The sequence below is a fragment of the Curcuma longa genome, unplaced genomic scaffold, assembly GCF_044706935.1.
Source record: "Curcuma longa cultivar G26 ecotype Majalengka, Jawa Barat unplaced genomic scaffold, ITB_CL_G26_1.1 contig_16195, whole genome shotgun sequence".
NCBI lineage: Eukaryota > Viridiplantae > Streptophyta > Magnoliopsida > Zingiberales > Zingiberaceae > Curcuma > Curcuma longa.
Genome location: NW_027430299.1, coordinates 1 through 12,052, shown reverse-complemented (window position 1 = coordinate 12,052; position 12,052 = coordinate 1). Strand labels below are relative to the sequence as shown.

Below are 12,052 nucleotides of genomic sequence, written 5' to 3'. Positions count from 1 at the left end.
TTCAATTTATGCTGGGCGTTTGAAGAAAGTATCATTTGACACTGAATGGGAAATTTCCGTGAACCCTCAGGGATAAGTCAATAAGGCTAACTGAGATTTATCAGTTTTTTTGTAAATAATTCAATTTGGAAGAAAGTATCATTTGACACTGAATTAACAACCGTTCTAATTCAAAGTGCTGATGGTTATAAACAACATTAAGAGTTGGCACAAAATCTGTCCCAGCAAGTTCTGTTGGCACAATTCTCTCTTTACTTTCTTTCTTTTTTTTTTCTTAACTGATCGGGATGATCACTGTATCACCACTTCAGTGTCACACCCACTTCAGTTCCTACAGATGACTTCCTGCATTTCAGTTCTTGCCTTTAAACCAGCTTCCATCATTTCTTTTTATCTCTTTCAACATTCTGCTTCATTCCCAGTCTCATAGCAGCACTTGGATCATTCTGAATTGCATCGAAGCTTGACGAACTTTTACAATTCAGAAACTCAAAAATCAGGTCCATAAACCCTGCTCAAGAATTTCAGAATTAAAACTGAGTCCTATACTCTTGTTGCTTCAGCTTCCTGTTGCAGCAATTGCAATTTTAATGGAGCTCAGGCCTAAATCATAGAGACTCTTATACATGGCAAGATCAGCTATGGAGCTTCTAAGATGGAATTGATAGACTTTTCCCTCTTTTGTTCCTGTGATATATAATTCTTTGCATCTACAATTTCCAAAAATCTGATACAAAGGCCAAGTCTTTAGAATTCAGCTCCATGAAACCAAGTAAACAAGATATTTACTTAAGTTTTTCACTAATCAAGTAGCAGCATAAGAAACTTGGCTACAATAGATTTAGGTTCCTTCCAGTCCAACAGCAGCAAAAACAAAATCTAAAACAAAAATGAGGCTAATTCTGAATTCTGATTTCGATTTCAACCTTTTAACCTAGGTCATTAAAAGTTAAGTTTGGAAGAAGTATCAATTAATACTGAATTGACTAGAACCTCAATTGGAGGAGTGTATCAAAAAAATTCAGCTCTAAAATTCCACCAACGATATCAAAAACAAAGAAAATGAACCAATCCTAGCAAAATCTTCAAGATTTCCAAAAATATAGAACCTCCTTCCCCCACATTTAAATTTTTGGACAACCTAACTCATCAAAGTGTTGAGTTAGGAGACAAAAGTGGCAATCAATCCAAAACTCTCAATGGAATTAAGGCAAAGTAAAGGTGGTGGGAGATAAAAGTGTTGAGTGAGTTATTCAACTAGCATTTGAAAGAAAAATAAATCAAAGGAAAAAGATGCCCTTCATTCATGCATGTAGATGATATTGTGATTTCAAAAGGAGCAAAACAAGTTTTAGAGTTCAATTGTTATGAGTGCATACCACATAAAAAAAATAAAAATTAGGCATATGATTAGTCTTCACTAGGTAATTTTTGACCATCAATCTTAATTATTGAAAATAGAACTCATTACCACACTAACTGATAAAATGCAAAGAAAACATTCAATCATGTCCAATGACCTAAAATTTTATAGTCAAATTTAAAAAACTTTTATAATTCTCAAAATATTACTAAGAAACACACATGAAGATGTTTATTTACAACCAAATGAAATATGAACCAAATAAAGTACAAAGTAAGAAAGCAAAATATGGAAGCAAAGAATGAAGGTAAAGAAAAGTATAAAGTAAAAAAATAAATAACGAATTCCTCTTTATTTCTTGTGGTTGAAGACGATTCAGAAGTAAAAGTCACGCTTGTGGTGGAATGGTCCAAGTGAAAGAGAGCTATCCTTGTGTGATCAGTATCGTGATGCACTTTTCCCTCCTTCATTGTCTCCTCAATAGTACTTCTACATGGTTGAAAACGGTTCAGATGCAAAATCCAAGCTGGAAGTGGAATGCTATGAGTTGAGGTAAACACCTCTTTTCCCACAATTTACTCTTTGAAAGTTTTCTGAAGGTTGGAGGCGGTTCAGTTGGTGCAACCACTCTGAAAGCCTATAAAAATTTAAAGAACATATCTTTCATGCGCATGTGAAATAAAAAAAAAAGATTGAATAACATCAGTCTTTGTAGGACCAAAATAGGCGATAGAGGAGGGTGAATACCACGCCATTGAAAATCGTTTCTTTTTTTTTATGAAAACTCAAACAAAATAGGCGATAGAGGAGGGTGAATATCACGCCATTGAAAATCATTTCTTTTCTTTTATGAAAACTCAAATAAAGTCACAGCGGAAAATGAAAATAAAATAAATCACAAGAACACAATTCTTTTTACTTGGTTCAAGGAAAAATGAAAGATAAATCACAATAACACAATTCTTTTTACTTGGTTTACAGTCCAACAACTGCTACTCCAAAGGTCAGATTCCTTGGATCGTAAACGAATGAGCAATCCACTAAAAATTTTCTCTTCGAAAACTTTCGGACAAGAAGAGAATGCATCCAAGAATGAGGGTGATAGTAACAAACTACTATTCTCTTTTAAGATGAATGCAAGTAAAAAAATAATATACCAATAACTTTTAGATCGAAATTTTATCATGATTGTCAAAGAGTCTTTCGGCGTCACAGCAATTGTACTTGCACGAATTAGAGCAGCAGAGAAGATAAGAGTTGATCAGAGAATTGGATGGTTATTTTTGATCTCGAATCCTGAGGTTTCTTTTATAGGCCTCGTCCCATTGACTGAACCCCGTTCAATCGACTAAATAATCTAGGTGATTGAACTTTTATCTTGCCTTGTGTTCCGATCCAATCCAATCAATCCCATGGAATTCGTCTGTCACATCCCGAGAGACGGTTGTTCGAAAAATTTTGACATCATCTCCGCTGTAATAATTCAACTTTCCCTAATATATTTCAATATAAAGGCTCACACGGCCGCTCAACAATACAACATATCCAACACATACATGTAAAAATACCACCCACAACCAACCAAACCACGTACACATACCAACAAGATATGATTACCAACACATCAACTACGTAACAATGAAAATCCCAAAGCACATCAATAGTGCTCACAACAAAATCAAACGACAAACTCCACAAGCAACGATAATAAAAATTTCCATAGCAGAATTATAAAAACAACTAAGTCCACACGAATACGAACAGGAATCCAAAACACAAATTTAAATACAATCCAAAAACACACGAAGGAAAACAACTCCTTCTGCTGTGAGATGAGGGCAGTCCGGCAAAACTCTAAGCTTCAAAACAATATCCTTATCTGCTACCAGGGGAGAAAGAAAGGAAACCCCAGGATCTGGGTGGTGAGTATAAAATACTTAGTGAGTACTAGATAGAAGTGCACAGCATAATATATAACATGGATCTCAAAGGATATACAGCCTCTTCAAAGGATACTTAATGAACAAGGTCAATAACATATAACAGATATCATGCATATACAACCAATGCAGGTAATGTCACACCATATAACAAACATATATCATACAAATGCAACAACCATACACATAGATGCATTAAATAAACAATCAACAAATGTAGTAAGATAAGATAAACTACCAACATATACATGCACATATGCAACATACATCACAAATAACATGCATGGTCACTATCTGCACTCGCCACCCCCAGACACCCATACAGGCAGTGAACTGGGGAGCCAAACAGGATAACTGCACACACTCCAATAGTAGACCACTACACGTGAATGAAGAGTGGGGAAATATCTCAGGGGAACTGTTTAGCTGCCTGGTCACTGTTCCCACTCAACATCCCCAGACACTCACACAGTGCAGTAAACTGGGGCGCACAATAGGAATCACCCGCTCCAACAACAGACCAACTATACGTGAGGGGGAGGGGCAGTATTCCAGGAGAGCTATCTAGCTAGTCCTGGTCGCACCCACACAAGTAGTGCGTCGCACCCACACAAGCAGTGCGTCGCACCCACAGGTAGTGTGATAATGCTCTCACTGTACCACTATCAACAATAGTCTTAGTGAGAGCCAACAACAACAACATATTATGATACTAAGTTTGACAATTAACTACTACATCTACTAAGATATACACAACATCAATCATAATGAGTCAGCACAGATAAACAACAATTAATAAGACTGTATTGATGACAATGAGATCATATCAAAGTCAATAGTAAGTATCAAGCAACGAATGTAATAAGAATAGCAACAGGATAATTAATCACAAATTTATACTAAATCATGTAGTACGAAAAGACGTGTATTGATCAAGTATAGGAGTATCCACCTGGTATGACACGTTGCAATAAGAACCCCCAAATACAATAGGATCCACAAATCAAGGTCCTGCAAATTTTAAAATACAATATCCTCTAAATACAATATTCTATTAAATTTTACGACAAAGTAAACCTCAACCGAATCTAAAATTAATCTAATATCCCCGAGCACCCAAGATCCCCGAGCACCCATACTCAATTTCTCGAACATCGACATTCCCGAGCACCAAATGCCATTTTCAGATTGGCATGCCCAAACACTAAGGGTGGGCATTTCCTGAACACTAAAGGTTTTTCTTCAGATTGACATGCCTGAGCACCAACGCTCACTCAGGCTAAGAAGACGCATCCTGGAACTAGTTGTTGGGCCAAGTTGGTACTCAACTACGCCTCTCAGTGACACCTGGAGATTTCCATAACGGTGATCGGATCTAGTCTCCTAATCTCTTGTCATGCAAATAACCAATCGACATTGATAACTTATATGAAAATCCCTGTAACGGCTATCGAATCGGGTCTACTAATTATAGGATCGATGAGAATGCTAGTTGTCGCTTGTTCACGCTTTTTCGAAAAGATCATAAAACAAATAAAGAATACACAATGGAAGATAGCGTAAAAACACTAAAGGTGACTCGTTTGTTTTTACTTAGTTCACAGTCACTAGTTGCTACTCCAAAGCCCGCAATTCTTAACTATTTTCATTGGGCAATCAACGAAAGAATCTCGCATTTACAAAAGATGTAGGAACGGTAACACTTTTATCATCTAAGAGTTAAGTACAATAGACGAATAATATAAAAGCAATTTGATTACCGATAAAAGAATTAGCAAGTGTGTACGATTATCGATGCAGCATTTCGACATAACAGCAATGTCTCAGAAGCTTCGGTCGCATGTAGAATCAACGTAAGATGAGTGTGAATTGGTACCATTAGGGTTCCTCTCATAGATGCTTTTATTGACAGATCTGGGCACCTTCACGTCAGCTCGTCGATCTGCTATCGACACTTAATATCTCTGGATGCCTATATCCCTTCTGGGCACCTGGAATGCTGATGTGGAGGTTGTCGAATCAACTTTGACATTATCGTGTCTTATCATTCTCCGGGCGCCTAGAAGCTGAGGTGTCCCCGTCCAATCCTGGCTCGCCACCTCATCCGCTTCGCTAGCTTGAAGAGCTAACATCTGAGCGCATGGATCCCCTCTGGACGCTTGGACTGCCCGGTCACCTAGATCCAATAGGGACACCCAGAACCCGAAGTTCCGGTCCCTTAATTTCCTGCATCACAGAATTAGCATAATAAATATTTGATAGGACATTTAAAGTTAGACAGTTTTATAACTATTTGGTCTAGTCTTGGCTTTTAGGTTTCCAGTGAAACTCTAGGTCAGACCTACTCCTACTGTTCTCTTCAAGGGAGCGCGTCCTCACCTACTCCTCTCAGAAGAATTATCTTCTGCCAACCATCCGATTCTCCAGGCTTGGTTGGACTTTTGCTCAATATCCAATCCTCGACCCCCAGAACTTTCCTTCGATGTCCGATCCTCGCTGACCCATCGTTCTACTAGACATCTGGTCCCCTGACCCACCTAGACTTCCTGCCTGGTGTATGCCTTTGATTTGCCAAGACTTCCTGCCCAGTCCACACCTAACTAAGACTTCCTTGCCTAGTCCATTGACTAGGACTTCTTTGTCTAGCCTACAACTAGGATTTTACCTCTGTTACCTGCACACTCAACTTAGCTTGTTAACTCACAACATAACATTAACTTAAATCCTTTGCCATGATCAAAACATCGGTTCGATTATCTGGCCAACACTAATCGCCCGTAGTACAAATAACTGAAGGACACGTGACATTTTATATAACGGGGATCGTATCAAGTCCCCTAACCGACCTTCATAAGGATAACAGATGGGTGCATGGCATCCCAGGTGGAGATTCCTTTGCGTTAGCTATCACCGAGGAAGGAAAGTTAAGGTATGATTTTCTTCTTGCTCACAGAGGAACTCTTATCCACCAAGCTCTCTCAATTCCTTTCTAGTATTCTTCTCTTTGTCTCGCATCTCTGTGAGACTTCCATTTCTTCCACTCGACACTGACTTGAGTTTCAGAGTAGTCACACCGATAGAGCCAGCCAACTATAACTTACTTTGCTTCATATGCTACCAAAATTTAGACCTTTAGGAAGCGATCCTAGCTTCAGGAGAGGAGCCCAAGCAAGCGAAAATGGCATCATCATGTATAAAATTTAGACCTCACATACACTAGGGCAAGCGATCCAATCCCAGGTGGGAGTAACTTCAATTCTTACATCTTCTTATCAATTTGGGCATGATTAGATGTGATCTATACTTTAAATGAACATTAGCTATATCGCAAAGTATTGTAGTTTATATATAATATATCAAGTCAATCGATCAAAACACTCTATTTAGATAAATTAATGGGCATTGCTTAATAATTAAAATAATTATCCTAAGCAATTCATAATTCTATATGAAAATAATTTGAAGGTAAAATTACACATAATCAAAACAAATACATAACACAAAACATATACCATATAATAATGAATGTTAACAAACCATCATAATTCATGTAAAAAAAATTTATCTATCAACTTAAAGAGTACAAAAAATATACTTGTTGTCCAGTAAAATTATGTTAATCAAGTCATATTAACGATGGTGTAATTTTGTCTGTGCAACTACATACAAAGGCTTTCTAAAACAATGTTATCTTGGAAGAAATTGTCTTTCAATCTCAAAATTTGATCTTTAGAACTTCAAACCCATTAATCAGCACTTAATTAATCTCCATTGAAACATAGGCGTACAATTAGAACTTGAATATATTTAAGAACAAGAATATATATAAGTATGGAAAAAATACTAAACCAAGGTCCTATTCAACCTGGTACATGAGTTAAACCTAAAAATACACTAGCCACTAATTACCAATCTAGCAAGATTAACAAAAAAGATAGTATGGTGCACGAAACTTTCGTTAATGCGGGGTCATGGGAAAGAGTCTATTATACGCAACCTTACCTACTTAGCAAAATGTTATTTCCACAACTTGAATCCATGACCTCTAAGTCACACGATAACAATTTTATCGTTACATCAAGGCTCCCCTTCACTAGCAAGAGGAACATAACATAGAAAATTAAACTTCAAACTTCAAAATGTGTAAGATAAAATTGGTTTGTCATGAACTGATTTTCACATTGAAAATTAATCATATCAGAGTGATCAAGGAATAAAAAGTAGCATGATGATCAAGGAACTCACTTCTATTATCTAGAGAAATCCTCCTCGATGAGAATGTTAATTGAAAACATCGAGCCATGGCCACATGACTAGAGTTCTGGAAGAGTATATAATGTGTCAATACACATTGCAAATAAAAAATTATAGCATTGCTGCTAAAGGTCAGATATTCACAATCAAAGAGTACAACAGGAAGCAATATGTATGGAAAATTTTAATGAGCCATGATAGAAAACACTAATGCATGCAACATGAATGCGCAAAATGTTTTATTATAAATCAATAAATCAACCACTTTCCTAACATCTACATTTTTTTGCTCTAGTTGATTATCCAATCAAATATTTATTAGCACCATCACATGTGGTAATCTGAATCTTCGCTATATCTATCTTAACATCCATTATGAGACTCTTAGTTTATAAGTCTTGGCTTTTACTTTGTTGTAATCGGGTGTATGGTTCAAGATATTCCAATCTGACTATGATGAAGATAGGACACATTGTGACTTAAATGGTTAGCAGTTGAAATCTTCAACAATATCGAAAAGAAAACTGCACAAAAGTAAGTAATATGTCCAAGAAGGTACCTTTGTTTGAGAAACTGCATGTGTGGGCCAATGTCTCAAAATTTGCAAGAGTATTTTCTGGCAATATGGCTTGGACCCAAATTGATGAGAGTCACATAAGTATCAGATCCTACGTGATCAAATAAAATGGGCAGATTAGTACAATATGGGATTGTCACTCCAATCGATGATTGTGAAATGTCTCATTCAATGACTAAAAAAGTTACAGTGCTACTTCCTCTTCAAGTCTGACAGCATCTTTCCCCTCAGTTGATTTATCAAGATGAGGAAACACCATGCTCTGACTTTTGCTCTGGAAAGAGTCAACTCTGTATTGACCAGAGCTTGCATCCAAGGTTTGCATTTGAACATCTGTCCCCTCTTCCGCGGCCTTATCATTTGCCCTTACATTTACTAGGGATCCATTGGCATTGGATCCCTTGAGTCTGAACATTTCCAAAATGATTCTTGAGGAGGCATAACCTGAGAGTGCTACCAAATGTGTTCCTTGGATTGTATCCATTGAAAGAAAGTGGAATAGCAAGGATTGACCAAGGACAAATAATTGTGGGCATATGAATAGCAAAAAAGATCCGATGAGAACCACCTCTTATGTTAGGATCAGGATGTGACATTGCTAGGAGCAGCTGTTGAAATAGTGCTTCTAGAAAAGCCTGCAATGCATGGATAAGTGATGCACCTGAATTTGCAATTGCATCAGAAATATGCAGTAAAAAGGATTTATATTTGTACGATCTAATCCATTATCGGAAATCAATCCTGAACTTGCCCTATCATATCTTTTTCCGATATACGAAATGCTGGACTTTACTAACTCAATTCTCATGAAATTTCGAATCAGATCATTTCCCTTTACCTCAATAAAGGAAGCACGAATCTCTTTCGGAGAACCATTTTGTTCTGGATCCCAATTCAATATTAAACAAGTGCGAACTAATTGAATACTTGTGTGAAAAATTCCTCGAATTGACTTGCCATTTCCATAAAGGATATAATTGACAACTCTAAGTTGGACATTATCCTTTTCCCGCAAGAGATCTTGAGGAAAAAGTGTTGCTAAATTTATGCCATCAGTTATTTCATATGTGACTACGGGTCGAACCGAAACAAAATACTTTTTCTTCGTGGGTGTGATCCGTTGGACATAGATCCAATTTTTCAATTTTTTTGATTCCTTAGAATTTTTTTTTTTTGTTTTCGGTGGTATAAAAATGCCGCTGTGCCTAGATATCTTATCTGCCTCTCCAGGAAAATAAATATCTCCGGAAAATATTTTTAGTTCAATATTTTTTTTTTTTCTCTCCAGGCGGACTAATCCGCCTGCTCGACTTCTTGTATTTAAAGCGAGTTGTGTATCTACTCCAATGATACTATTGTTCTGGACCATTATCAATGAAGATTCAGGTAAAATATGCACTTCCTCGAGAATAAAAAAAAAACGATCTACTTTCATTTGGTATTTCGGAATAAATTCTTTTGATCCTCTATACTCAATCAAATCCTCTTTTTTGATAATTGAATTGACCTCTACGGTCCCATATTTAGTAATTCCCGAATTATTTCTTCTGTATCGTGGATCATCAAAAAAAGCAAGAATACTATTTCTACGTAAAATACCCTGTTTTGGTATTTCGATTGAAATACCAAAACAGGGTATTAGTTCATTCTCTCGTTTTTGATCATATTGTAATGGGATGATGAATCTATTTCTTCGCTTTTTCGCCAAGAAATAAGAATTCCCTTGGATAATAGAAGGATATATAATATTCCAATGACCATTAGATATGGTTTGATCAGGTCTTGTTGAATAGTCAAGAATTTTCTTATCTTTTTTATCAGAAGTATCTAACAATTTATATCTTACTCGACCGTTAGTCATTGATAGATCAGAGATATATCTTTCTTCGACAGAAAAAGCATGAGGATTCATTTGATCTTGATCCTTGTGGAGCGAAAAAGACACTATACTAGATCTGCACGAACCTCCTGCTAATATCCATAAATGACTTGTTTTTAATAATAGATGAACATTACCATATGTATATTCAGGTGCATGACCTTCTAACATTCTGTCCATTGATTTATCGGAAAAGACAGATAGGTGGCCGGTCAAAGTATTTGCTTGTTGTTTTGGCCCGTTGTTGGCGCGATGTGCTGGGGACCCTGTTAATGTATTCTATTCGCCCTTTATTAAATAAAGCGAAGTATTGTCACTGCGGAAAAAACCCTTGGATGGCTCTTGGGCCCTCTTCAGCCTCTCACACCATTATATGGTTGGCTGCGTACCTTCTTAACCCAAGGAGAAAGGGACCTTTTCTAAAGTATGCCCTTCTCGGCGATGATATTGTAATAAGGTAAGCTGTGGCTGAAAAGTACAGAGATCTGTTAAAACTTTCGTTTATATATAAGAATAGAAAGAAATCGATTCCGCACTGGGAGCGCTAGAGTTCGCTAAGCAATTTTGGATAGCAAGTTAACTTGACGTAAATTTCTGCCAAAGCTGTTTTAGCATCTTCGTCACTTATCGGTCTGTGTCAGTTAGCTGAAAAGTAAAGTACGGTCTTAGTAGATCGTGTCTTGTAAGGTTAGCTGGTGCTCGTTGTCTGCCAACGGGGTTTATCACTTTTGATCTCACTGAATCCATAGGGGACAGTATGCCAAAAATACGGCCGAGGGGTCGCCCTTCATTTAGTAATTTATAAGGGCATCTTTAGATGGCTCGACCATCAGTCCGAGAGAAGAGTGAATCTGTTTGGCTTTGGGCCATTCACGTAATACTGTAATCTGCTCTGGGGTTTCTCACTTTATTGAAATTAAGTTGTCCGGAAAAGTGCTTTTAAGCCGGGTTTCTAACTCCAACTTTTGGACTCTTTCCCTCATCCCTGCCCTTATGGTCGAAATATGCCTATCGGGTCTATCCGTAGAGTGAATGGAAAGAGTAAATGGCGCCTGCCCCACCCCCACCCATTGTAAGTAATACGCGACGCCTGAAATTACGGCGCTAGCAGGGCCATGAACGTAATACTGGTTTCTGCTAGAGCAGATTACAGTATTACGTGCTAGGTATTTCTTTCCCAAAGCCATTCACTCTTACGTTCGGGTACCTCAAATAAGCTCTTTAGCCCGTCTTTTGATCCTCTTGTTTCACGACTTGCCTGTTAAAAGCATATTGTATCTACTGATTCATTGCTAGAAATATGGATTATTGAAAAAGTAAGACATGTTATTTGGATATTTTTCTTCAACTTCAAAATATTGTATTCCTTATTTGATTTGATATAAATAGTTGAAGTAGATTTTCCGAGTATAGGGTGGATTATGGGAGTGTGTGACTTGAACTATTGATTAGGCCATGCAGATATATTATTTTATCTGCCACGTTGGAATGAATTCACAGCCAAATGTGTCTCCGCATCCAACCATCATGTAAGCCCCTTATGTACTTAGAACTGAATTAATTGCAATGAATAGGTCCAACTCTATAAAATGGAATCTGGTAAATACTTTCTTACATGGAGTCATTATATATGATATGTGGGCTCGAGCCGGATGATGAAAAATTATCATGTCCGGTTCCTTCGGGGGATGTTGGAGCAACATTACCTATTGATAAATCCCTAAGTTTAGGTCTTTTCTAAATTGATTCAACCCGTAAAATACCATAATGTAGCTATGAAGGAACAGTGACTTTGAAGTCACTATTCCTTAGATACATTAATTTTTTTATGATCATTCCACGAAAATACGAATTGTGTCAAAAAAGAAAAACCCATTTTTTCTTTTTCTTTCGATTTTTCATTTTTATTTTATTAGAAAAAAGATTAAATAATTACAATGGATTTAAAAAAAATGAAAACTTATTCTTAGGTAAATCAATTTCGAAATGCTTCCGTAAAGTGTCTGATATCTCTTTCACATCTTCTATCCCAATTCTCA

The 12,052-nt window shown here is 36.9% G+C and overlaps 1 long non-coding RNA gene across 1 annotated transcript; it reads right to left on the bottom strand.

The window, feature by feature from the left end:
- Positions 1-1,628: 1,628 nt before the first annotated feature.
- On the bottom strand, positions 1,629-8,765 carry LOC141816349 (uncharacterized). The gene is made up of 4 exons (XR_012600679.1): positions 8,323-8,765; positions 8,117-8,225; positions 7,549-7,624; positions 1,629-2,000 (listed from the first exon to the last, which is right to left on the bottom strand). It is a non-coding gene; the product is annotated as an uncharacterized LOC141816349 (long non-coding RNA).
- Between the last annotated feature and the right edge of the window lie 3,287 nt (positions 8,766-12,052).